Genomic DNA, 24,254 nt, shown 5'->3' with positions numbered 1-24,254 from the left:
ATGCGACAGTAAAAACCACATGAACGGGAACAGGGGTGTGCTCCTAGCTAAAAAGGGATCTGTGGCTGACATTCAAACCAACGGAGTAACCTGGTCCACAGCCACAGCCACAGCCAGGTTTGTTTCAAGTAAATAATAATAATAATACAGAAATTTATTGAGTGCGAACAGCTACCTCTGGGGAGGTGTCCCGGCGCTAGCGAGTCCCACAACAAGAGTAAGTAGTCAGGAAGGGGGGCAGGATTATTGCGTAAAAAGCCAGGTTTTTAGGAGTTTCCTAAAACTTGCTTCTGACGTAGCGGATTGGATGGCAGGAGGCAGGGTATTCCAAAGTTTCGCCGTGCCGGCCGAGAAGGATCTGCCTCCAAGTCTCGCTTTCCTTATGTGCGGTACAGTTAGCTTGAGTAGGGAGTTTGAGCGTAGCTCACGTTTTTGGTGGTAGCGAGGAAGTCGGAGTTTCAGATAATTTGGACATGTGCCTTTTAGCGCTCTGAAAGCCAGGGTTAGCACTTTGAACTTAATTCTGCTTGCCACTGGTAGCCAGTGCAGCTCGTGCAGATGCGGAGAGATATGCTGCCTAAAAGGGACCCGTTTTATTAATCTCGCAGCCGCATTCTGCACGATTTGTAAGCGTTGCACCGCATATTTAGGTAGACCAAGATAGAGGCCATTAGAGTAATCGAGTCGAGAGGTGATTGTTGCGTGAACAACCGTTTTCCGGCACTCGAGTGGTAGCGAAGGCAGAAATTTCCGCAAATTTTTGAGTTTATGCAGGCAGCCCGTGGTGAGCTGTTGTATATGCGGCAAGAAAGACAACTTCTCATCCCATTTTACTCCTAGATTTTTTGCATGGGGGCTGGGAGATGGGGCAGGGCCCATTTCCGTTGGCCACCACAGGAGGGGGATGTTTGGGGTTACCAAAGAATAGCACCTCCGTTTTGCTCGCGTTCATTTTAAGTTTGTTTGTGTTCATCCACTTGGCCACGTCTTGCAGACAGCCCCTGATTTTGCTAAATGCTGCCTCGGACGTGTCTGTGTATGGGAAGACTAATTGCGTGTCGTCCGCGTAGGATATTGCCTTGACCCCCCATTTGGCAATCAAGGTGAAGAGTGGGGCCAAGTATACATTAAACAGCAGGGGGCTGAGTGCCGACCCTTGTGGGACGCCACACCAGAGATTTTTTGGTCCAGAAGAGAAGGGGCCCAAGGCCACTTTCTGGGAGCGATTAGTGAGGTAGGAGAGTAGCCAATTGAGAGCTTTGTCTCCAATACCTATGTCCTTAAGTCGGGACAGCAATCTGCTGTGATCTACAGTATCAAAAGCAGCTGATAGATCCAGGAGCACCAGCATAGCTGATGCCCCTGAATCTAAGGACCACCTGATAGACTCGGCAACCTCAATGAGGGCCGTCTCGGTGCTGAAGCCGGCCCTAAAGCCCGACTGAGTTTCATGTAGGGCGCCGCTGTCTTCAATAAATTTGTTAAGCTGCCGCTGGATTATTTTTTCAAGCATTTTGCCGGGGGCTGCAAGGAGAGAGATGGGTCGGAGATTGTTCAGATCATCCGGTGCGCCTTGGGGTTTTTTTTTCAGCGGGAGAAGTGTGGCCTGTTTCCAACAGTCCGGAAACGTGCCCGTAGCAATGGACGTGTTCCATATGTGTAGGAGGGGAACTGCAATTGCTTCCGACATTAGTTTCCACAGTTTAGGTGGGCAGGGATCGTCCGGGCCTCCCGATTTACATTTTTGTAATTCTTTTACTGCTTCAGAGAGGGTAATAGGCTGAAATTGATTTAAAGGGGTAATAAGGCACTCAGAGACTCTTAGCTCATCCATTAATGTCGGCTCAGGGTCTGTAAAAGTGTCATAGACTTTTAAAATTTTGGTATCAAAGAAGTCTGAAATGGATTCGCAGAGATTTACTGAAGGGATGATATCCGTCTCGATAGCTCTGGGCTTGAAAAAGGATTGAACAATCTTGAATACTTCTTTGCTTGATTGTTCCGCCTGTAGGATGGAGGCCTCAAAGAAGTTTTTCTTGGCTTTTTTAATAGATAAATGTAGAGCATGAAGGGCTTTTTTATAGCTAGATTTGGCAGCGTCGCAGTAGTTATCTCGCCAAAGGCGTTCCAGTCTTTTACATTTACTTTTTTCGGCCTTGAGTTCAGGGGTGAACCACGGTGCAGAGGGAGATTCTCTTCGTGATGTGGCAATACTGACCGGCGCTATAGAATCCACTGTTTTGCTTATCCACAAGTTCAGAGAAGCCGCATCGGAATTAGCATCTGAGGTAAGGGGTATGGGGGTCGCGCGAAGTGCTGGGCATAATTTGTCCGCTGTTAGATTGTCCCATTTTCTCCGCACATAGGATCGCTTTCCAGTGCTCTGAGATTGGGTGGGGATTGAGATGGTCATGGTAGTTAGGTAATGGTCCGTCCAGAGCAGCGGTAGCGGAGAGGAGGCTGTTGTGTTTGGTATGTTGGAAAAGAAAAGATCGAGCATATGCCCTTCCCGATGCGTGGTGCCTGTACTGCTCTTTTCGGCAGGAATAGGACTGGCCACATGGAGATAAAAACAAAAAGTGTTGGTGCATAACGACCGGCGGCAGCACCCCGCCTGCACAGAGCACCGGTACAAAAACTCCAGCCGGGTACATTTCCCAGCCTATAATCACTTGGGAATGGCAAGGCGAGGGGCCCAAAAGCAGCCCAAAGATCTGAACAAACTACTGCGTCAAATCCAGGTGGCGTCAGAAGTCCATGGGAGTGACTGGCTGCAGCCTCACTGGTTGCACGATGCTGGAAAAGGGCCAGGCAACCAGCAACAGGGAGACATCAGCACACCAGCAGCCAAGAGGAGAAGGAGAGCACCGGCCAAGCTGGCGGAGGTGGCAGCACCCAAGAGAGCCTCCCAGAGAAAGGCCCTGCTGCCAGGAGCAAGCAGTGGGACCAGGGACACAGCGACAAGCGGTGAGCATATCAGTGCAATAGTGAAAGAATGTTTTAAAACAATGGTACCACTGCTGCTGAAGGGGTTGGGCAGGCAGGAATCGGGGGGGGGGGGGGTAGGAGCCCAAACAGAAGGGGAGGTTTCAGGGTTGCCTTCGCACCTATTAGACCCAGGCCAGTCACGCCAGGAATGCTTGAGGGGCCAGGGCACACCGGAGGATGGGGGTGAGGTGGGGTCACCCATAGCTGTATGGGGGGGCGCAACTACAGCAAGCCAACCACCCGCTGCGCCTCCTGCACCTGCACCATATGCACAGCCCTCGCCTGGTCCGGCAGCATTGACCACCAGGGCCACAGTTAGATGGGCTCGATCTGACTACTTGCGATAAGAAGGATGACGATAGAAAGGAAAGGCAGAGGGACCGCAATGAAAGAAATGTTGACAATTGGCTAGACACATTCAGAATAATGTCATGCTTAATTGTAGAGAAATTCCCATGCTGCGCAGCCGACCTATGGCTTTACGAGGCCACCATCCACAATGCACAAAGGCAATTCCCGGGTGACGCATGGCTGGAGTACGATAAGGGTTTCCGGTTACAAATGCAAACACACCCAGAGATGGAATGAAATGAGAAGGATGTATCAGGATTCCTTCATAAAATGATGGTAGCCAGGGAGGTCAAGACATGGGCAGGTAAGAGCAAGCAGTCCTTTTGGGGTTCCTTTCACAAAGGGAAGGGGAGGCCTTTCCAAAAGTCCAAGCAGTTTGGCTCATGGAAAGCGCCACATAATAGCGGGACAGCGGCAATCTGCTAGAAATTCAAGGCAAACGAATGCACCTACGGGGCATCGTCCAAATTTCAGCATATCTGCTCCTCCTGCGGTGGGCGACACCAGGCAGCAGGGTGCAGAAGCAAGAAGGAACACATGGGAGACAAGAAAGAGAAGAAGAAGCAATGAGACAACCACAGTGGGCGCGGGGGGGGCCATTTCGGTTTCAAAATGACAGGCTAGCCAGGTCCCCCATCAACACCATCCGATTACGCCAGCTGGCCAAAACATACCACAACAAGGCAGACACTGCTGTACTAGTACAGGGTTTTGAGGAAGGTTTTACTATCCCATTTACAGTCCCCCTTCCCCCAGGCAGTGCCAAATATCTGAAATCGGCGATACAAAACCCGGGGTTTGTCACACAGAAATTAGAGAAAGAAAGGATCTTGGGTAGAATTGAGGGCCCCCTACCTCATGAGCAAGGGGTTAGTAATCTCACCACTAGGAGTGGTCCCCAAAAAAGAACCAGGACAATACCGGCTAATTCACCACCTGTCATTCCCAGAAGGATCATCAGTAAATGATGGGATCAGCCCAGAAGCCTGCTCAGTGGGTTACACTACAGTAGATGATCTAGTCAGAATGGCAGGCCGTGGGGCCCTCATGGCGAAAGCGGACATCGAATCATCCCTCGAGCTTCCACTTACTAGGGTTCCAGTGGGAAGGAGACCTGTACTTTGACAAGGCCATACCTATGGGGTTCTCAATATCCTGTGCCTACTTTGAAATTTTCAGCCCCTTCATAGAATGAGCACTACACGTCAGACATCCACAGGGTGGGAAACTCCATTACTTGGATGACTTCCTTTTTACAGGCCCAGCCGCGTCGACCGAGTGCGGCGACACCCTGGCAGCATTCGTGAAGTTGGGGGAGGAGTTGGGGATCCCCCTTTCGGCAGAAAAGACAGTGGGCCAAGCGACAAAAATCAAATTCCTGGGGATAGAACTAGATTCGGTGGCAGGGACATCTAGGCTCCCCGCAGAGAAGGTGGAGGATTTGAGGGAGGAAATGAAGTACCTTTGTGGGCGTGAGAAGGCAACACTGAGGGACCTTCAGAGGCTAATAGACAAACTCAATTTTGCAGTCAGAGTTATCCCAGCTGGCAGGGTGTTCGCCAGGTGCTTAACCAAATTAACGAGTGGACTTACCCACAAGCACCATCACGTTAGACTAGTGGCAGAAGTCAAGCAGGATCTGTTAATGTGGGACACATTTCTGGCTATTTTCAATGGGATGTTCATCTGGCGGGAAGGCTGGGTCACTAGCAGGCAGATTGTACTGCCAGATTGCACTGTTCACGGACGCTGCTGGCAGCACAGGGTTTGGGGCAATCCTGGGCAGGAAATGGTGCCCGGGCCAATGGCCTAGCAGCTGGCGCAGGCAGGGCATAACCAACAATATCACATTTCTAGAACTATTCCCCATCATAGTAGTGCTAACAGTTTGGAAGCAGGAATTGCATAACATGAAGCTGACACTATGGTCAGATAACAAGGGCGTAGTACAGGCAATTAACAGAGGATCAGCCAGATGCCCAGACACGCTGCGATTAATGCGCCGACTGGTTAAATTACAGTTGATGGGGTACATAGACCTGAGAGCACGCAACGTACCGGGGGTGGACAACGAGGTAGCGGTCGCCCTGTCAAGAGCACGGATGGACAGATTCTGGGAACAGGTGCCTGGGGCGGAGCAGAACATGACCCCTTTACTGCCACAACTGTGGGGCCTGGCGGGGTAGATCTATCGGAACTGGTGAACCAAGCCCTCACCTCAGAAGCAGCTAGAAGATATAAGAAGTGTGTTGGGACTGTAATGCAGGTGGGAGGCATACTGTCCCTGGGCGATGGTGGGGCCACACGCAGGGCAGTTGAGCAATTTATCCGGTGGGCGTACAACCGCAGGAAATCCAGGTCTTGGGCACAGGCCCACCTGTCCACTGTAGCGCATCACACAAAACTGGAGACAGGACTGGCCACGCACTATATCAAAGCAGCGATGAAGGGGTGGAAACGCTGTTTAAGGTCGCATTTTCCACCGCATTCTTCGGGGCATTCCACCTCAATGAATTAGTGGTGCCCTCAAGGGTGGGCCCAGCCAAACACTGCTTACAGGCAAGCGATGTGACACCTAGAAGGAAGGGAATAGAGATGCTACTGAGGAGGTCAAAGACAGACCAGACCGGCAAGGCTACAATGCATCGAGGATCAGGGCTGCTGTGCAGTGTGTTGCATGCTAGAATTTATGGCTGTGCGCCCAGTGGGCGAAGGGCCCCTGTTCAAACACAGAGACAGCACACAACTGAGCAAATTCCAGTTCACAGCAGTCATGCGCCTCGCCCTCAGCAAAGTAGGGCTGCCACCAGCAGGTTTTGGGTCACATTCATTCAGGATAGGGGCAGCCACAACAGCCGCGCAGCGTGGAATAACCGAGGCTGGAATACAAGCGGTAGGTAGAATGCGGTCATGGGCATACCGGACCTACGTGAGGCCACGGTTGCTGTAGACCGGTCAGCCGTGGGAGGACAGTGCACCTCTCCCAAGGGCAAGCAGCATATTGACAATTTGATCTTTGCCTCGACAGGAAGGAGACCACGCCTGGTGTGGGTGCTAGGCCACTCTTTCATAAAACAGATGCAGTCATGGTGGCGGTGGCAAGGGGGCCACAAACAGGAAGGACGACCAGTAGACACATGCATATGGTGGTTCGGCCAACCAGGAATTAAATGGTAACAGCTGCAGGCAGACGCGGCATGGGATCCGGACATTTTGATCATCCATTTGGGGGGAACGATTTGGCCAGACAGGGGAGGAAAGCGCTATTCCACGATGTACAGAGGGACCTCATGGCCGCAGCCAGGGCTTTCGGGAGCACCGCCATCATCTGGTCGGAACTGATCAGCAGACGTGAGTGGCGAGGGGCCGAATCGCAGAAAGCAGCGGATTTGAAACTATCAGGCACGGGTTCATACACATGGGTCGCCCCGAATTCTATGCAAAGGATGGCGTGCACCTGTCGGAGGAAGGCATGCGAGTGTTCTGGGACAACCTGTGGGGCGCCATGGCTCTAGCAGGTTGCAGATAAGAAGGAGCGAGCTGAGCGTGGGGGAGCCGCAGGAAGACGTAAGCCTCCCTGGCAGCGTGGCGATGAGCTACGGGGATAATGGTTGGTACGTAGGCACACCGGAGGGCGGTGTGCCGGAATAGGACCACTCACTTTGGGAGTCCTCACGGCTGGGTGAGTTGGCCTACCAAAAGGGGGTAGCAAACGGAGACGGCGCTCGCAGCCCAGCCCCCGCCGGATGGCAGGGCACAAAAGACTCTGACAAGGTAGCGAGTTGTGGCCTAACTCCGGGACAGAAGCTACCCCCCACACAAAGAGAGAGCAAATCCAACCAAACAAAGAAATGACCCTGAAGGGACAAGAAACAAGGCAAGCCTGCAAATGAGCTAACCAACGAACTGTCAGTCTAATTTACTAATTGGCGATGTACATTTGATTTATGGCAGGTATGATGTATGACAAAAATGCATATGATTTATGACGCAATTATGACAGTTCACCAAGGATGATTTATAACCATGGCATACAAATTATGCCAAGTATATACATGTATTCCTAATAGAACTGCGGCCAACAAATGACTACTACAAGACACGATGGCATGTTGGCTTATTCATTCTGAGGAACGCAGTGGGGGAATGTTGCATGTACTCAGGAGTGAGCACAGTGCGGGGGTTATACTGTCTAATGGCTTAACAATTTGAACAAGTGCAACACCAAAGGTAGCATTGGAATTATAATTGCATTTGTGTAGCGCTTACTACGCCTGACAGGGCATTGAAACCCTTTACTCTAGGCAGCACGCTGCTTCCTTAATCAAGGTTTGTGGTCACTCAGACGTTTGAAGTGGCGGTCAGTTTTTATGGTCTGGTTTGACAGTGAAGCCAGATAATTATGTGAGACTAACTAAGAGGGGATTTTGCTCTGCTCACATGTTTGTAGGCAGGAGTGCTTGTTTTGATTGGGCAGAAGTTGTGTGATTCCACAAAAAAAAGCGCATGCCCTTCATACAGCTGCCTAAGCGCTGACCATGTCATGAGTGATGTATATAATAATAATAATAAAAGTATAGCACCTGGTTACACTAGCTAGCGTGTCCCCACGCTGCAGCCAACGCTGCTTACGGTGGTGCTAATAAGAAAGGAGGCTGAAAATAAGTGGCTCTATATATGGAAGAGCCATGTCTTCAATGTTTTCCGGAAAAGGTTTTCAGATTGTTCCATCCGACGATCCTGTGGAAGAGCGTTCCACTGTTTAGCGGCAAGGTAGCGAAAGGATCGACCCCCCCCCCCCCCCCCCATTCTCATTCTTTTAATTACTGGGATTTGAACCTGTCCCGAGCCCCAGGATCGTAAGGTTCTGGTCGGAGTGTAGAGGGACAGTAGGTTGTGTAGGTAATTCGGACCTTTTCCCAGCGGGATCGTTGACTAATGCACAGGGCCTTAAAGAGAATTCTTTCCTTTACCAAGAGCCAATGTAGGGTGGCTTGGGCATTTTTGGACGAGGCTCTTCTAGGGAGCATCAGGACTAGGCAGGCAGCTGCGTTCTGAATGTATTGCAGTCTCTGAATGCTCTTGCCACTGGCGCCTTTCTAAAGCGCATTACCGTAGTCCAAGCGGGAGGTTACTAGTGTGTGGACTAAAGTTTTCTTGGCAGCTACAGGGAGCACATCTAGGGTCTTCCGAAGGCCTTTCATTATTCCGAAGCACTTCCCAGCCACAGTCCTGGTGTGGTGGTCAAAAGAGAGCTTAGAGTCTAGCCACATCCCCAGGTTCTACCTGTTCATTAGGAGTGGGGGTGGTACCCAGAGTCTGCGGCCACCACCTTGATGACCATATCGAGGGAGTCTTACCCATAATCAGGACCTCGGTCTTGCCGCAGTTCAACTTTAGGCAGTTGTTAGACATCCAGACTGCCAGCTCTTGTAGGCATGTGGAGAAATTGGTGGCTGCTTCTTCATGAGATTGGGATAAAAGATACTACTAGTTGTGTGTCATCCGCGTATGACACAACACTAATGCCGTATTTTTTAATGATGTCTGGCAAAGGAGACATATACAGGTTAAAAAGTGTGGGGCTCAATATAGAGCCCTGAGGAACCCCCTGATCTAACCTGATGCTCTTGGAGTAGTACGGTCCCTGAGATACTTGGAAACTCCTGTCCTGTAGGAACGATCTTAACCATTTCAGTGCCAGATTGGTCAGTTCTCCTTCCCTAAGACGCTGTAGGAGTATAGGATGGGCGACGGTGTCGAATGCGGCGCTAAGGTCCAACAGAATCAATGCCACCGTCTGTCCTTCATCAACCTGTCTGCGGATGGTTTCTGTGGACAGAAGCCGCGCCGATTCTGTGGAGAATGTTGCCCGGAAGCCCGAATGCGTGCGGTGGCGTAGGCTGACCTGGTTCATGTGAATTGTTAGTTGAGGGTAGGAGTGAGATTGGTTGTAAATTCTCCAGCTGGCTAGCGTTCACCCCTGGCTTTTTTTATGGGGATAACCACTGCCTCTTTCCACCTTTGGGGAACCACCCCTGACTCAAAAGAGAGTTTGAGGAGCCGCCTAATATAGGGGACCAGGATGTCCATGCTCTCCCTCATATTTCTAGGTTTCATGGGGTCATCAGCAGGGCATTGCAGGGGCGTAAGTTATACTTAGCTGAGGTAAATATAACTGCTGAATTTCACTGGGTTTGTTCAAGTGAAATGGGTTTTAGAACAAAGTGGTGATGGGATTCAATTGTCCCACCTTAAAGGGGGCGTCAATAGGATACTTGTACATTAAAACTTTGTTCTACATAAAATAATTGAATAATATAAATATTTCTCTCCTCTGTTTGTGAATTGTATAACATCAAATGCAAAATGTAAAATATTGAATTTATGTTACATGGGCTCTTTTGTTGGTTTTGATATTGTGCTGGTTACCACAGCCACTTGAGAAGATATTGCTCAGGGTACACACCCCATTGATCAGTTAAAGTTAAGACAAAGACAGTTGGTCTAGATTATTAATTGTGAAAAACATCTGGTAAAGCCAGTAAGCCCAGCGGCGGCTCCTCTGCTAAGGCGGAGGACCGTCGTCCTACTGCTCTGCGAGCAGTATTTAAAAGAAAGCTAAAATTATGATAACCAATGTTATTATCATTTTAGTTTTCCATTTCCTGGTGCGGGTGGGGCTGCCTAGTCTCACAGCAGGGGCCAGGGGGAGGAGTGGTTTGCCCACTCAAAGTGTGCATGAATGTTTGGCCGGCCGTCTCAGGCCGGCCAAACATTCATGCACACTTTGCAAGTTCTCCCCCCAGTCTGCATTACAGCCTAATTGGAGAACATCCCCAGGCTCCCATTCCCCATCTGAACATCGAACCACAGCGCTTAGACCAATCACAACGCTGCATTGCAGTGTTGTAATTGGTTTAGGGGAACCTGGGAGCTTCCTGCTGCCGGACTCCAGACAGAAAGAAGATAAAAAGAGGACGGAGGAGAGGCGGCAGTCCGCAATAGCCAGGTAAGTGTTTTTGTCTTCTTTTTCATTGCCCCACCCGGTAGGAGCTGCTCCTGAGTAAGCCTTTAACAGTTCGGTGTTATCACTACTGAGACATCAAGAGCTCATACAGGGCACCTCTTTTATGATAAGCACCATGCACTGGTACCCCAGTAATGAACAGTTATGGGGGCTTGACTGGCACCCCACACTGACATCTTAACACTGAGGCATATTCAGGGCTGTCACTTTGCACCTCTGTTTTGACCTGCACACACACTACTATTTAAGCTGGTTGCCTATTTTAAAAAAGATAGAACATGCAGATGAGTTCCTGCTCTTTGTCTCGCACGTCCCAATAAATCCCACTATTTTCCTGCAACTCTTGGTTTGAATCACTGACATCATAGCAAGTGAAGTCGGAAGGAGTGAAATGTGATATCAAGTGTATTGAGATAGAATAACAAGCAAATGAAAGTGGCAGCAACACTCACTCATTCAATAATTTACTCATGCACTCAGCTCAGCTGCAGATATATGGGTAACCTACATGCCACTGATCCCTGATCCTTACCTATTATTAACCCCTTCAGTGCCACGCCCTTTCCCCCTCCTGTGCCGGGCGTTTCATTAGTGGGTGGGGTTCATGACGAGATAGTCTCGTCATGGGCACAGCGCGACCGTGCTCCATGACGAGACTATCTCGTCATGGGCACAGAAGAGGTTAATAGACAGAAGCTTACACTTCTGTTGCCATGCTGCACCTGCACTGTGGGAAAAGGAAGCTTGCTCTTCTGCTTTCAGAGTGGGACATGTTCCGTGAGAAAGGGAAGCTTGCAATGCTGTTCAGTGAATGAGTTTTCATTGTTGTTCCACGCTCTACAAGCTGTGCTCCTGTTATTTGAAAGAGTGGGAGTGCTTTTGCTGCTCTATTTCTTACTAGAGCAGGCAACAAACATTCAAAAAAAGGTCTCTTTAAAGATTGATATAAGAGCGGGGTTTAGCCTCGACAAAGTGCCATGTGACCCCTTCAGCCAGTGCTGGAGTTTTAGCAAATAGAACTTTGCATGCAGGTATTTTAAATCCATACAAGATAAAGTAAAACTACAAATCCCATAATGCAAAGCGTTGTTTCTAAACGCCCAGAACAGGTTGCAGACGTACCGAATGCTTTTAAGCCATTAGGAGCTAGACATTTTCATGTGGTTATGGCATGAAACAATCAGCTTCTTGATTTTCTGCGTTTTGCTCGGAGGCACCGAAAGGTTTAGTGGTAGAAGGTGTGGAAAATGCCTTTCAAAGGCTCCCATCAGACTGCTAATGGGCAGGAATTCATACATTTAAAACAATGAGGCAGGTTATATCATAAAGTATTATTATGTGACAGCGGGAGCACCAGCAGAATTTGAAGAAAACCATGTTGGTAGAAACATAATCTGGGCCCCTCTGGAATCTGTTCAGAATGGTAGTGTTTAATGTACAAGAAATCGAGCTTACATTAACATAAGTCAAAATTCATGCTTTCTTCCATTTTGAATCCGACGTGGTGATACACCACGTGATTACTACCACTGTTGGTTTCCTTGGTGTAATAAAGAATTGTTTGTTTTACCCTGAAAGACTGAGACATTCCCAGCCATACTGAAAGGGATGCAGCTAACCAAGGACGTCCTGGCTGTTCCGGGCTGCATTACCTACTATGTACCAAGTCATGCTACCTGAATAGACTCTGAGAACATCTAGTTTAATGTAATAGTATCATGAGAGAATCTTTCAATGTATTCTGTAGTAAACTGTACCTTCTTGCCTGTTTCCTATTGGTGCTTATTCTGGGAACCATGTTTTGTGTAGCAAATGTATGAAATCCTGTCTAAAGCCTTATGAAATGACCTACTTTCTTTACCTATAGGGCTCACCCTTTTCCCCAATATTAGAATGCAAATCTGTGCTGGATTTTCTTTTGAACTTTCTTTCCACTTATGATTTATATGCCCATATGCTAACCTGCTTGATGGTCCAGCCTATGTATCTTTGCTCTTTTATTTTATTCTTTAAGTAAACGTTTACACTTTAGCCTATGTCTATCTCTCTTATTGAGAATGTTCCAAATTCATTCTATTTAGTAAGACTTAACAAACTAGATATGAGTCCAGTTGGGGAGAACCAAAGTTCATATAGTGACTACACCGCTCCCAGTCCAAGATGTTGGCACGCACTGGCTAAGCAAATGAGAGACGAAATTTGTGTGCCGACACCCCTGTGGAGTTTGGTGCCTAAGACAATGCATTCCCCTCACAGTCCCACGCTTCCTATGATAAAGACACAGACACAGGCGGTTCCTGCAGAGACATGGACCAAACTGCAGCGCTGGCCCGTGTTCCTCTGATGACACCGGCTGCACCTGAAGAATTCTGTAGCATGCACTCCAGTGTTTGAATTGGCTAAAATTTACTCTGGGAACCCATAAGTTGTAGGTCAAAGGGGTGCTGTCACAAGAGACGGAGCAGGGAAAGCCGAGTCTGACAGTCGACCTATACATTTATTTAACAAAAAAGCTGCTGCAAAGAAATTGCCAAAAAATACAAATGTGACAGTAAATCTGGTCTGGCTTACTAAATTGGTCACAAAGAGGCTGCATTTTTAAATATCTTATAGGCATTTGTGTTCAGCAGTTTTTAGGGGATTATAATAGCAGTAAGATGATTCTGGTGGTTAATGAAGTTCTGGGAGAGGTCTGTTATTTGTCCAGTCACGGTTTTGACTCATAAAGTAGCATTGAGGGTTAATGTGCCTGCTGCAAAGCACATCGTGTAACATGCAGATTAGAGATTTGTATTTTATGTATATATGGAAGTGGGATACTGCTTTTGACACTGAGGTAATTTTGGTACTTCCAGTTCATAAATTGAAAGTCTTCTAATATAGCACATTGATCTATTTACTGTCACCAAGGAGTTGAATGCAAACTGTAAGTCATCGGTTTAGATCATTATTGTGGTTTTCCTCTCAATCTGTTTTTATCCTGACATTGCAAGGGTGGTTTACTTTGGACTAAAGTCTTGTTAGTACAGACAACCCCAATCACTGTGTTACATTTTATACCCTGACCTTGTGTTTCTGCCGACCGTTCACACTCAACATATACATTCTACAAGTATGGATTATACGTGACTCCTACACCTTATGATCCTCTTTGTTTTATGCAACATGTCTTGTGTACTGATTGTTATACTTGTATGATGTATTGTTTTCCTTTGTGTGATGTAAAGCGCTCTGACACCCTGCACTGGGATGAGTGGTGCTATAAAAAAATGTCATTAAATAATAAATTACTAGGTGCCATTTAAATCATTATTTGTGTAATTACTCATACACACAGATTAATCTTGCATTCTTACAGGGCATGCACAGCTCTTACATAGGGTTATTGAACAAAGCAAAAAAACTTTCTCCGAGTTCTAGTTTCTCTGAAGTACTTATAAAGTTATAACAAGCTCTGTGCCTTTGTTTCTTTCCATTAGGCTCCAGGGCCCATATTAGTGATAGGGTGCTCTGTCTCTGTTTACACTAAGGCGCACCTATGAAGAGGTGCTCCAGGTGCCAAGAGAGACAATGCACCCGGTTGCAATGAATGTTATGCCCCCGGGGTAGCTGTGAACTTGTGCTGCCCAGGGGACACTACATGTGCGCCAGCACTATCACTATTACTGATGGGCGGCACAACAGTCTGCCACATCTTTTGTAATAGTATTGTGCCCCAGTGGAGAAAACAGCAAGTGCGCATGCCCGCAGCACCCCTGGGGCACTATCTATAATATGGCCCTAGATGTCTCCCAGCCAGGATGATACTTTAACAAAAGAAGGTCTGATGCCCACTCTGTACACCAGGCCTTTGTCTGTGCCCACCTGGAAGTCTAAAATAAGAAAACCCTCTCGCCGCTTGCAAGTTGTTGCCCTGAATTAAATACAGACAACGAGTGGGCACTGCTGAATTATGTCCCGGTGTCAAGAACTCAAGGACGGATTCCGCATATTTCTGTGGGGTGCCATATCCCAGGTTCGGTACAGAAATAGCTGCTGGAACTGGGATCTAGAGCAGTTTCCCTACTTTCCAGCACTAATGCAGACTCCATCAAACAGTTGCAGCCCAGGTTGCACTTGGAGAGCCCGACAATCCTGATGTAGGCGCTCACCCCAAAGGAAAACTCAATTCCTGCGTGCCAGTTTTTGAAAGTTGAAGCTGGGAATTTATGAGTCTCACTTTTCAGCCAACACAATATCGCTGGGCATCCCTCTGCAATTTAATGTCAGTGAGTCCGTAACACTGATGGAGGGTGGGTGGGTGTATTGCATCGGGGGATTGGCAAGTACACGTTGCTATGGGGGTTCACCATGATGAGGATAAAAGAGGGTTGTTACAGCATTATGTGTCTCCTGACACCCAAGATAAGAGTTTTAATCTTTTCCATCCTCCACTGACACCCATAGTGGATTCAAAAAAGTGCCATGAAGTGCTTACAGCCCAGAAGACTGTAGACTATGAACATTTATGTTTCTTTCCACAAACCTGCACCCTGGTAAAGTAAATAGAATTTGGATTTGTGTGGTGTAGCCAAAGGAGATGTAATTATATCAACACTAGTCTGATTTCTCTCTGCCGACCGACTTTCATCTGTTGGAGGCAACATTCTCAAAAATGTGTCCTAAGGAGGCAATCATCAGCAAATGGCAATAGGACTTCCCAGGCACCAGTCACCTCTAGTCACTTAATGGTCAACAGCTTCTAGGACAACTACATTGTCGAAAAGTGGCTCTCAGGGGCATCCTTCTCGAAGAGGCCATCTGTACTGCAGGTAGCTTCTTAAAGGAGATATTTCCATAGGGCCCAATACAATCTCAACTTTTTTTTCTAGTAGTTCAGTTAAACTGGTGGTAATTCAGGTATAAACCATATCTATGTCTGCAGTAAGCAACATTTGCTGTCAGAAATTTTTTTGGTGAATGAGTCCCACCGCGAGGGAAATTTTCTAAATGACTACTCAGCGATCTCCAAGGAGGCAGCAATCTCCCGACAGTCATCCTTGCCTCTGTTACTGACTTTTCCTAAAAATTGTCCTTCCAAGTTGATGTATTGCTTTTTGGTTGGTGGGTTTCCAATTTGCTTACATCTTTGGCAAGTCTATAGATTAAAGGTGTTAGCCACTAATCATTCTTCAACCCATTTCAGAGAATAAAATATGAATTTCATTTAACACCGCGCCTTGGTACACCACATAGCTCTTTCAAATTTCAGTTCAAGCAGCTATAAAAAAAGAATTAGAACACAACAGCTTTGCAAATTAGGATGCATATAATTAAATCACCTTAATACCAGCTGTGCCTTGTGTCCGTGAAGTCCTGACCCAATGGGTGCTGTCAAACCGTGCCACCTGCACAGTTGGGAGCTAGTGGCACGTGTAAGTCAGCAGGTAGAGCACCGGCTCCTGCCCCGCGGCAAGGGAACACCCGGGCATGACTCGACTAATAATCCCGAGGGCTGGTGTTCAGCTGGGCTCTAGGTGCACCGTGATCTCTGCTGCCATGATTGCCACCACCCAAACAGTCAACTTAATATCAAAACAGCACAGAGTGCGCACGCTCTCGCCTGTCTCAGTAGTAGCCATTGGGCTGCTCCTGTAACGTGAATTAACAGTTATGCCACGGCATGCACAGTCACAGCTGCCTCAGTCGGCAACCTAATTTGAAAGAGGGCGTGAAGTCGACCCAACCACTCTAGACATAGACAACGGCGCTGCAGCGGCATGTTAACTGAACTATTTAACTCTGTATATTACAATCTGATGTTTCATACTGTAATAAACAGAGTCAAATTGCCCACCAGGCTCTCAGCAGGTGGACAACAGAATCTGAAAATGCGTGACAATTCATTTTAATGGGGTGATGCGGACCACCACATTAAAATGCGTTAGTCTAATGCTTTGATGCGTGGTACTTGGCAGGGCTGGTTGCCTGCTTCAAAATGAAGGGTTAGTGCACAGCACTTCTACACAACTTTCAATGTTTTTCAGCAGGAATAGCTGACTTCTTCCTCGTAGGGGTAAGACTGTTGGAAATGAAGTTTGCTCCCTTAATATAGTGGTACAAATGGGGGGCAGGGCTGATTGAAAGCAACAATAACCCACAAATAATGTTACTGGTCTCATCGGTTCATCATTTGCCTGAGTCAAGGTCTATGGTAACCAGGCGAATGGCTTACAATCAAGGGAAGTCAATGGCTGAAATCTGGCCCTGTTTTTGTGCTTCCCTGCTAGGTTGCTTTCCTTGTACAACAACATCAAGAGGATACTCTACAAGGCCAAAAAGATCAGGATGGTATACAACTAGGTTACACCAGCAAAAAAGGGAACTTAATAAAGCCATATGGGCCATCTTCAGACAACTGAATTGTGGCCTAAATTAAAATCTTCGAAATTGCGCAGTCTAAAACGTCTGAGAAGATCTTACAAAAAGGAAATATGGAAAGCCAAACATACATACTATGAGGGAATATGGACCACGTTGCACTTTGCCAGCAAAACAAAAAATCTGAAAGCATTCTGGGGACTAATACCCTTGAATACAGTAGCAGAAGAGCAAACCGTGCTAACATTCCTCAACAATGCTGGGCAGCCTTTATCCGCAACTTATAGGGAACCTCTTCAGACTCAGCCCAGTCAAGAAGTGTATAGTGGCCCTGTTAAAGTTACAAACACTGGTATATACTGAGACACTGCGGTGCATGCATGTGGAAGAAGCGAAAAGAACACAAAAAGTGTTTTTCTTGTTTGGTTCACAAGGGCACAGAGCAGAGCACCCCATTTGCAGAGCTGTTATGGAAGGACAGAGTGTGACGGTATCAATGGCCATGCATTTCTTGCCCGGGCTCTCAGAGTGTCAACAGGTCCCTAATGATGCTAGAGCCTTGTCACCCTAGTAATGCTCATAACCTTGGCAGTATCTCAGGTGAGAGTAGTTAAAAGCAGCCCCTACAGAGATGCTGGCTCAGGCCTAGGACACCCCTTCTCCTGCTCCCCCCATTGCTGTCTCAGGCCTAGGACCTCCCCTGATTGTGGCCTATGGTTGCTGCTGCCCATCTCCCTCCACCACTTCCGACTCTGTGGAGAGCACCACCCCCAGCCTTCCAGCGCCTAGAGGCAGTGCAGAGACAGCCGTGTGTGCAGGGAAGAGAATCAGAAAACCTCGCCTGTTGCATTGTTGCAGTTTGCATGCTCAAGTAACTGCTGAACTTATTTAATGCACTAAGATCTAGGGGGTGATGTTTAATGTTTCTAAATATTTCACGACTTCATATTCATTAGTGCTTTCTATACCTTCTTCCTTTCCCTCCAATTCTTTATTAAAATTAGTTTTAAAATGTGTCACTTGCCTTAAGTTTTTTAAAAGTTTTCTCAGGGGTAAGACCAATTCGAACTGCCCTTATGTTAGTCGGGCTCACTCCCTTGCCAAGTAAAAGTCATCCGCAACTTTTACGCCTTACCACTTTGAAATGTCACCAGCCGCCACTGCTTTCTGCACTCCTTAAAACTGCACAACACAGAGCTTGATCAGACGCGTGTGCTCAGTACCGGCAGGCTCAGAGACCCGAAAAGTAGCACATGCATCATGCCTCCACTAGACACATGCATCATGCCTGACTCTGAGAGGGCCAGGCTGTGAAGACAGATCAGGCACTCACCCCAGCAGGCGTGTTGATTTGGAAAAGTTATTGGGAATTCTGAGTGCGGAAGAAGAGATTTATAGTTCCGGACCTCTGAAATAGGTGCCTCTTCTGAGCCCCGGAAAGCACCGGCACAAATGAGGCACAGAATGACAACCCAATAAAGCAACCTGGGCCGCTCAGCTCTGTTTGTTTGCGTGAAAATGAGTCAATATGGCATCAGACCTGGAAGAGAAAGAGGGTGAAAAACGGTAGTCAAATATTTTCAGCAATAATGGGGCGTAACACAAGTGAAAAAATCTGACCTTTTCGAAAGGAGCAGGTTTATTTCTCGCCATCGGTTTCCAATGCCAACATTAAAGGCCGAGGGTTTCTAATGCATGCTCCTGGCAAAGGTGGTAAAGTCATTGGCTTCCGATATCCCAGCATTTGAGGAGTCAGACTGCGGGCTTCGAAGTGAAGTGTTAGTGCACCCCCATACACATGTCAATGTTGTTCGTGGGAATAAGTGACTTCTTTCTTGGTAGGGCCTGAAGAGCCGGTTGGAAATGAAGTTCCTCTCTTAGTATAGTTGTCCAATGCTTTCCACGTTCCTAGGGATATCAGCGCTGCAGTAAAGACTACAGGTAATAAGGACAGCTCCATGGACCTGCACTGAGCACACAGTGAACTAGGATGACACCTGCCACCGTTGTCAGACGAGGTGGCCGAGTGGTTAAGGCGATGGACTGCTAATCCATTGTGCTCTGCACGCGTAGGTTCGAATCCCACCCTCGTCGGTACATCGCAGTTTTGTCATTATTTACAGGGGTATTGTATTTCAAGCGAATAACAGAGACTGTGGCGCATCATAGCAGGACCATAAGGCATAATACATCTGTATTCCTCTGCGATTTGTAACAGTCGCGCAGCTGCTTTGGTGTTCCGGATCAATGTTCTTTACAAGGGGTGTTTCCTATAAAATGATAGAATTTGCTGATTTATGACCCACAGCAGACGATTCTTACGTCCATAGTATTCTTCTTGTTTTCTTTTCAAACGTTGTTCACTTTCTGTTTTGTATTGCCCATTAATTTGTTTGAGTACAAGGTAAATGGCAATATAGGATAAAAATGCCCCCCAGTTCCTGCCAGAAGAAAAGATGAGAGATGGACACGGTGTTCTACTACTTGAGACATGGATGTCCGACCTGAAGTACAGGTGGTAGCGTGGCCGAGCGGTCTAAGGCGCTGGATTAAGGCTCCAGTCTCTCCGGAGGCGTGGGTTCGAATCCCACCGCTGCCAGTTCACTTTTGAACAATGCACTCATATATAGGCATGTGCTTTATGTGCTTTACATACATTTAAAGGAAAACCCAGGGAATCAAATACATTCTGTCTTCCTTCCAACGTGAAGTCTCCTTTCCCCGTGTTACCATGATTAGCATTTTCACGAGTGAACCATGGCTCCTTGTGTCGCAGATGACGACGCGTGTGACATCACAGAACTGCAAGTGGCATCCAAGGGTATGGGTTGGAAGTGTAGGGTCGGAGCATTGGCAGCCACTTTTGACAAACCAGTTCTACCTGCAGTAGCACGAAAAGAGCCAATGTTTTTTCTCTCGTAAATCCGTTTCATAAAAAGGTCTATTTTTCTTTAACTCTTGTTTTAAAAAAGTACTTTGTTAATTCCTGGCCTGCCTGTGTCCCACTTTCGTTAGCTACCCGTGTCCTGATTTAGAGGCAGGTGCTCAGCAGGCCCATCTCGGGGATTGGTGGACAAAACAATCCCAGTAATATCTTCCCTACACCTAGCCGACTCCTGGAGCTAAGGGGTTCTCTTGTGCTATTTTTAGTTTCATTTTTACCTCCTTGTTAGTAACTGTGGTGTGGCTCTGCCTGCATCTTTGCACTTTATAGCAGAAGACGGTCTTCTCGTTAGGTCTCGGCTAGCGAAGGATGCGCTAGCGCAGTCTCGCTCGCGAGATTCAATGACTTGGAGAAGAGGGGCTTGAACCCGCCTCTCTTCTCTCCTCTTCTCCATTGGCTGGCCTCTTAAATGCTGGTCAGCCATTGGAGAAGAGGTTTGTCTCTCCAAACAAGCCCCGTCCTTTTCGGATTCGGGGGCGTGTTTTTTCGAATCGTTCTCTTTTTTCCAGGCCGTCCCTTTTTTCGCTGGTGGGCGTGTTTTTTTTTTTTTTTTTTACAGGGACGTTCTCTGTTTATTTATGTCTCGGCTAGCGAAGGCTCTGCTAGTTGTTTCTACCTGTTATTACACAAAGACTTCCTGTCCCTCTAAACGTGAGTTAGTGTGACTCCGGCACCACGAGTCCCGTGAAAGGCGCTTTGTGTTGTCCGCTATTTTTCAGTTATCGCTCTTGTTCCTTTTTCCTGTGACAACCTAGCCGTCTGACGCCATTTTACAGAACGGGGCTGAGGAAGCAAGAAAGTCGAGCGGTTCTTGTGGAAGGGATACTCGGAAGAACAGACTGAGCAGGGAGGGGGAGAGCAGCGGTCAGTCTCCGCCGTCCGCACCGTAGTTGTCGCCGCAGCTGCGCAATTATCATCTTGTCGCCGTTCAGGCGCTGACACCATGTCTGAGACGCATAAGACCATAAAGGGTGGCGGGTGGTAATTAGAACATCGCATCCATTTTGTATTTTTGGGGCGTCACAAGGGCTTGGGGGGTGGGCGTCCGCGCCGTCATAGAAAGAAATATTTTGCGTCTTTGCTCCCTTTCCGATTCACACAGTTCTTTACACGCATCAAGATGAAGATCTTTGTGGGCAACGTTGACGAGCAAACGACGCAGGTAGAGCTGAGCGCGCTCTTCGAGCACCACGGCACAGTGGTGAGCTGTGCAGTCATGAAACAATTCGCCTTCGTTCACATGCGGGAAGAGGACCGGGCCCTGGCCGCTATAGCGGCACTCAACGGCCGCGAGCTGAATGGCCGAAAGATGGTGGTGGATCTGAGCAAACCGCGGCCTCTCAACACCTGGAAGGTGTTCGTGGGCAACGTCAGCGCCTCGTGCACCGCCACCGAGCTGCGCAACCTTTTCGAGAACTACGGCAGGGTGGTGGAATGCGATATCGTGAAAGGTAAAGGAGTATTGACCTTCCTACCGCTTACTGACCGCAGCACCTCTCACTGTCTCTTCAGTCGCAGGTTCTAGAGCAAACAATTTTAATTCCCCGTGACCCCAAAAGATCAGACCCATGCACTCAAACAGCCACGACCACACATTTACATCCACCAACTAATCTCCCACTAAACAACAAAGTTGTCTCCTAAGCCAGTGTTTCGAAACATTAACCGGCGTTTGTTGCGCTAGTCTCGGACACAGGCATCATTTCCTCTCTTAGTCTTTAAACTTTTGGTTTCCAAGAATTAGTATGTGTCTTGTACGGAAGCTAATCGCTAATAGTGGACATGTAGTTGAATCCCCACCAGATTAGCGCAACAGCCTACCTATGTTAGGAAGATTACCAGGCATGGATTTTAAAATGCACCTGGCCTTCCGACGGTTCCTAGATTGTAAATCGTGTATTTAAAGCTGTTTCTCGGATTGTCGATTAAGCTCTGGGGACTGAGATGCAGTACATTAATGTCGTTAAATCAAAAGTACGTGCTCTGTCAAATGATAAACTTCATGTGCCAAACTTGACTACTGTAGGAAGGTTGTATGGAGAAGGGGGGCGGTCGTCGACTATCTAACAAGATTTTAGACCAACCGTGTTTTCGCTAGTACTATCCCATGTAGATCATATGGTTTCAACCAGGCCCTGGTGAAAGCCGTTCTCTCGATGGGAAGTATATTTGTGAACCGTCAATTAGACCATATTGTCCAGACCGCAGCCTTAATTCTTAGGGTTTAAAGTTTTGTGAGTTGACCAATTTATTGGGTACGATTCACTAAACCTTTTGGGATAGGTCCTCATACTCCAGGTTTAAATAACGTCATCTTGAATCTTTGGGCGTAGAACATACTTGCGTCTTATGCCTAAAGAAACTACCCACAGATAGTGCTTAATGAACTGAATCTGTATGTTTGGGTGTAACCCACAGCTTTGTGAATCGGTCCTGTGAAAATGCTCGCCCCATGCCAGACAATTGCCAGCACGTTACAACTGCACAAGACAGAACTTGAGTAGACGTCTGTGCTCAGTACCGGCAGGCTCAGGGACCCGAAAAGTAGCACATGCACCATGCCTCCACTAGACACATGCATCATGCCTGACTCTGAGAGGGCCAGGCTGTGAAGACAGATCAGGCAGTCATCCCAGCAGGCGTGTTGATTTTGAAAAGTTATTGGGAATTCTGAGTGCGGAAGAAGAGATTTATAGTTCCGGCCCTCTGAAATACGTGCCTGTGCTGAGCCCCGGAAAGCACCGGCACAAATGAGGCACAGAATGACAACCCAATAAAGCAACCTGGGCCGCTCAGCTCTGTTTGTTTGCGTGAAAATGAGTCAATATGGCATCAGACCTGGAAGAGAAAGAGGGTGAAAAACGGTAGTCAAATATTTTCAGCAATAACGGGGCGAAACACTTGTGAAAAAATCTGACCTTTTCGAAAGGAGCAGGTTTATTTCTCGCCATCGGTTTCCAATGCCAACATTAAAGGCCGAGGGTTTCTAATGCATGCTCCTGGCAAAGGTTGTAAAATCATTGGCTTCCGATATCCCAGCATTTGAGGAGTCAGACTGCGGGCTTCGAAGTGAAGTGTTAGTGCACCCCCATACACATGTCAATGTTGTTCGTGGGAATAAGTGACTTCTTTCTTGGTAGGGCCTGAAGAGCCGGTTGAAAATGAAGTTCCTCTCTTAATATAGTTGTCCAATGCTTTCCACGTTCCTAGGGATATCAGCGCTGCAGTAAAGACTACAGGTAATAAGGACAGCTCCATGGACCTGCACTGAGCACACAGTGAACTAGGATGACACCTGCCACCGTTGTCAGACGAGGTGGCCGAGTGGTTAAGGCGATGGACTGCTAATCCATTGTGCTCTGCACGCGTGGGTTCGAATCCCACCCTCGTCGGTATATCGCAGTTTTGTCATTATTTACAGGGGTTTTGTATTTCATGCGAATAACAGAGACTGTGGCGCATCATAGCAGGACCATAAGGCATAATACATCTGTATTCCTCTGCGATTTGTAACAGTCGCGCAGCTGCTTTGGTGTTCCGGATCAATGTTCTTTACAAGGGGTGTTTCCTATGAAATGATAGAATTTGCTGATTTATGACCCACAGCAGACGATTCTTACGTCCATAGTATTCTTCTTGTTTTCTTTTCAAACGTTGTTCACTTTCTGTTTTGTATTGCCCATTAATTTGTTTGAGTACAAGGTAAATGGCAATATCGGATAAAAAGGCCCCCCAGTTCCTGAAAGAAGAAAAGATGAGAGATGGACAGGATGTTCTACTACTTGAGACATGGATGTCCGGCTTGAAGTACAGGTGGTAGCGTGGCCGAGCGGTCTAAGGCGCTGGATTAAGGCTCCAGTCTCTCCGGAGACGTGGGTTCGAATCCCACCGCTGCCAGTTCTCTTTTGAACAATGCACTCATATATAGGCATGTGCTTTATGTGCTTTACATACATTTAAAGGAAAACCCAGGGAATCAAATACATTCTGTCTTCCTTCCAACGTGAAGTCTCCTTTCCCCGTGTTACCATGATTAGCATTTTCACGAGTAAACCATGGCTCCTTGTGTCGCAGATGACGACGCGTGTGACATCACAGAACTGCAAGTGGCATCCAAGGGTATGGGTTGGAAGTGTAGGGTCGGAGCATTGGCAGCCACTTTTGACAAACCAGTTCTACCTGCAGTAGCACGAAAAGAGCCAATGTTTTTTCTCTCGTAAATCCGTTTCATAAAAAGGTCTATTTTTCTTTAACTCTTGTTTTAAAAAAGTACTTTGTTAATTCCTGCCCTGCCTGTGTCCCACTTTCGTTAGCTACCCGTGTCGTGATTTAGAGGCAGGCGCTCAGCAGGCCCATCTCGGGGATTGGTGGACAAAACAATCCCAGTAATATCTTCCCTACACCTAGCCGACTCCTGGAGCTAAGGGGTTCTCTTGTGCTATTTTTAGTTTCATTTTTACCTCCTTGTTAGTAACTGTGGTGTGGCTCTGCCTGCATCTTTGCACTTTATAGCAGAAGACGGTCTTCTCGTTAGGTCTCGGCTAGCGAAGGATGCGCTTGCGCAGTCTCGCTCGTGAGATT

General features: G+C 47.5%; 3 non-coding genes and 1 pseudogene across 3 annotated transcripts; all 4 read left to right on the top strand.

Annotated features, from left to right (window-relative positions):
- Positions 1–19,246: 19,246 nt before the first annotated feature.
- TRNAL-AAG (transfer RNA leucine (anticodon AAG)) lies at positions 19,247–19,328 on the top strand. Its single transcript has one exon. It is a non-coding gene; the product is annotated as a tRNA-Leu (tRNA).
- Positions 19,329–20,793: 1,465 nt separating this feature from the next.
- Positions 20,794–21,198, top strand: LOC146780346 (RNA-binding protein 14 pseudogene; annotated as a pseudogene).
- Positions 21,199–22,983: 1,785 nt separating this feature from the next.
- Positions 22,984–23,065, top strand: TRNAS-GCU (transfer RNA serine (anticodon GCU)). The gene has a single exon. It is a non-coding gene; the product is annotated as a tRNA-Ser (tRNA).
- Positions 23,066–23,488: 423 nt separating this feature from the next.
- TRNAL-AAG (transfer RNA leucine (anticodon AAG)) lies at positions 23,489–23,570 on the top strand. Its single transcript has one exon. It is a non-coding gene; the product is annotated as a tRNA-Leu (tRNA).
- Positions 23,571–24,254: the final 684 nt, after the last annotated feature.

Source organism: Triturus cristatus, chromosome 12, assembly GCF_964204655.1.
Source record: "Triturus cristatus chromosome 12, aTriCri1.1, whole genome shotgun sequence".
NCBI classification, from domain to species: Eukaryota; Metazoa; Chordata; class Amphibia; order Caudata; family Salamandridae; genus Triturus; species Triturus cristatus.
Note: the sequence above shows the minus strand (reverse complement) of the source record. Positions and strands in the feature narration are given on the sequence as shown.